The sequence below is a fragment of the Octodon degus genome, unplaced genomic scaffold, assembly GCF_000260255.1.
Source record: "Octodon degus isolate 3935 unplaced genomic scaffold, OctDeg1.0 scaffold00115, whole genome shotgun sequence".
Classification (NCBI taxonomy): Eukaryota; Metazoa; Chordata; class Mammalia; order Rodentia; family Octodontidae; genus Octodon; species Octodon degus.
The window spans coordinates 2,213,590-2,217,573 of NW_004524691.1; positions in this window are offsets into that span (position 1 = coordinate 2,213,590).

Sequence of the window (3,984 nt, forward strand, 5' to 3'; positions counted from 1 at the left end):
AAAGGATGATATTGAAATGCAGACCTTGATTCAGTAGGCCTGGGTGATTCTGCATTTCTAATTACAATAGATAACAAGCTGTTTTATTGATCACCTACCATATCTCAGGCACTTTATGTTTAACATCTGTAATCCTCATAAGAACACTGAATTTTCTTTCTTGTCAGTGGGGCACGAAAGGGAGCAACCCAGTCGTTTGCCCAGGCCATGAGCTCACCATGTGCGGCAGCATTTGCTCCATCCACCTCTCTTACCTCCACTGCACCACTTCTGCCACTCCAGATTGAAGTGCTCTTTCAGGCTCCCTCTTCAGAAGACATCGTTTCTTTAAAAACATACATTATTTTATGTTGCCATTTATTTTCTCACTTATAATATTTGTGGATTTTGTTAATGAGCTTCCCCTTGAGAAAATGTGATCACCCTATTAGAAAATGTCTGTGGAAGTCATCTTTAAAGTACTTACTAAGGTTTAAATATTATGCAAAATAATATTTTTCTATGTTAGGAATAAGAAAAGAAATCACTTTTCTCTTTCCTATTGTATAGCAGGGCAGTGTCAGCACATGTAGACGAGAATAATGCACAGATATTTGGGTTGTTATTTGTTTTGTTCAGTAAAAGACTGAAAGAATCTTTCAATGCATACTGAGTTACACAACCTTGATGCACTATTTTTATTGTAAGTGACTGAACTGGAATCTGCCTAGGGCTGGAAGCAAGGGAGTGAATTCAAACAGGAACTGAACTGAAATGATCACAGAATCAAACAGGAAGAGTCAGTGTAGATGATAGGTTCTGGTCCTAGTATGAATTGCTAAAATCATTATGGTGGTCATCTGATATGGCTGAAGCCCTTAAACAAAAGCCCATCTTCCCCGAGACCACCTCCCGCTTCTTCTCCAACTCAGCCCAAGATACAATTACCTTCCACCCTTCCAGCTGCCTCAGGGAAGACCCCTAATCAGCTCCCTCGGGTATATCTGAATATCCCCTCCAAACTCTACCCCTGGCAAAGGCCATAAAGCCTCAGTCTCCCTTTGTTCCAATTGAGAGAATTCCTAATCCTTCCCTACATTTTCTCTGTGTCTTCAAAGAAAATAAAATCCATTTTCCTCCTTCCTTCTGCCTGTTTCTCTGCTGTGCTGAATATTTGAAAAGACTTATCAATAGATACTGGACCCACAGAACATTTGCTATGATCTGATAAAGTACTTCACATCTAATAATAAGTGGTCTTCAAAATTTTAAAGTAAGAATTTTTTTTTTAAAAGAACCTTGAGCAAGTTATAACAATCAAGGGCAGTGGTGGTGAAAGGCTTGTTGACTTGATATCCTGTGTTCTTACAAAATCACAGCCTCATTGCTCCTGGTTCCCTGATCATTCTTTTTTTAAAAATTTACTACAGGGTGTTCAGGGTCTCACTGCATAGATCGGACTCATAGTGATCCTCCTGTTTACAGCCTTACAAGTGTTCAAGTTCAAATCAAACAGAGACTGAGACCAGAACAGATTGGAATTTAGTGAGCCTTTATTTACTAGTCCAGTGGCTGGCCAGATGTGCTCCATACAGGGATGCTGGCCAGATATGCCATGCATCTTAGCCAGTCTGGCAGCTAGCCAGCAGCTCTCCATGCAGGGAGGCGCTAACCAGTAGCAAAATACTTAACCACAGTCTTTTATAGCAATAACACAGTTGCAAGCTGTTGACAAGGGGGTTCACAGTTTTTAACCATAAGTGGAACTTCCCCCAGATAGGTCCTGTTACAAGATATGGTTAAGGTGGAAACATGTCAGCTGTGTACGATACTAGCAGGCTGAAGGAGTTGCACTTAAGCCAGGAAGTGACATTCAAAGAGCTAAAGATCTCTGCCAGCTTTGCCCAATGCAAAAAACAAAAGTCATATTTATAACAGGAAACCATTTTAGTGAGGACACAAGTTTCCTCCTAGTAATTTCCCATAAAAATTCAGGTACCTCCAGCCAGTTCAGTCCTGAAGCTACCAGCAACCCATAACACCAAATGCTGGGATTACAGGCACACTCCACTATGCCCAGTCTCAATCCAGGGGCAGGGCCGGCATGGCAGGCCAGGGGATCAAACTCCTGACCCCTGTGTCTGCCTAAGCAGATGCTTTAATCCGCTGAGCTATTTAGCCAGCCATCCTGATCATTCTTAGAACTTGTTCATCTCAGAGAAAGAAAAAGAAAAAACAAATTACCCCCACATTTCCTTTTAAAGATCATGCTTAGTTCTTCAAAGGAGAAAAAACAGGGAAGAATCAGCTAATGTCTCAGTCTCTAAATTTCTCAAATAGGGTCCTAAAGGCTCATCTAGAATACTGTTCTTTTTTTTTTTTTCTTGATTTTTTTAAAAAAGCAGTGGTACCAGAATGACATATACTTTAGCACACATTCATGGCTATAATGAATTTTCTTTGTTTATCAAGTACTTGAACATTTTTAGAGAGGATTGTTCCATGCTATATGAATAGTCATATTCTAAAACCTACCAGGATGAACTGTAATTTTTTCATTGACAATGTTTTAAAAAGTGTATCACAAGTCATTGTGTACTGTAAACATGTACTAAAAAAGGAAAAAAACCCAAAATATATACATATTAATGCAGCAAAAAATACTGTAGGAATATAGTGATTCCCTACACAGGGACACAGACTTAAAAGAAAATACAGATGACGAATAGTAATTCACAGTTAGCAAGTTAACAGGAAAGAAGATACTAACTAGCCTTGTACCAAGCAGTTAATGAAAAGAAAAAATGCCAGGTGTTACTGAACCAAATGGCCAATGTGCTGTTCACTAACCCAGGAGTCCTTCCCTCCCAGGGACTGGCCCAAGATCCCAGCATGCGTGGGAACATTTGGATGGCCCGGAACACTCTGTATACTTTGACTTTCCTATATGCATGTGCTACAGTTTTTATTATAGTGGTGCAATAAGGCGAGGTAAGAGGGGCTTTTATTGCGGGCACGGGCACTGGAGGACAGCGAGAATCCTCTGACCTGAGACGAAGAAAGCTGAGATGTTCATGCACTCTTGCTAAGGGTGGAGTTAGAGGGTCTGTTTCAATTATAAGTGAGGAGCTGATTGGGGGTCTCTCCTAGGTGCACAGGAAAGGTGAGAGGACATAGTACCCAGGACTGGGTTGGGGAGAAAGGGGGAAGTGGTCATAAGAAATATCAGCTGTTATTTTAAGGGCTTCAGCTATATTAGATGTCCACCATAGTAATTTAGCAATTCAGACTGGGGCCAAAACCTATCAGTGTGTATCTCTGGTAAAGTTTAGTTTATACATCAGACACACTAGGTATTGCTCACAATGAAGACAGAACAATTGTAGCAACATATTGTAAAAATGAATTATGTGAACATCAAAATATCATACTTTGCTGCCCTCACCTCTCTGGTGATGTTGGGGGAAGAGGCGGTATCTGGTGGGAGGAGGTGAGGCGAACGACAGAGGCACTGAAACACAGCTGTGGGTTACTACGGACCTTCTGAGCCATGTCCATGCCCACTGACTGTAGGTAACCACAGCTGCAGACATGACTGTGGATAAAAGGGACTACGGTGTCACCAAATGGGTGTAAAAGAAATTGGCCTTGTAAGAAAATCTGCACAGCATTCACTCACTGCTAGAGAGAATCCCACTGTTTAAAAAGGCCCTTTTGCATGGCTCTGAGGTGGCTCTGCATCAGCTTTTGGTGGCGAGGGACAAATATGCACACAGAAACACATCGTCTGATTGAGTCCGGCTGGCCAAGCTGCTGCATGTCAAGCGAGTCATGAAAGTTCTCTGGGTCTCCCTGCCTTCTAAAAATGGAGAATGAATGAGAATGTATGCTAAAATAATTGAGATTACTTACTTTTAGTGATGTGATGTAGAGAGCCTATACCGCGAATCGCGGCATCAGAACCAAATCCCTAGAGACCACTGGGTGAGGCCTGCTGCAACCCTC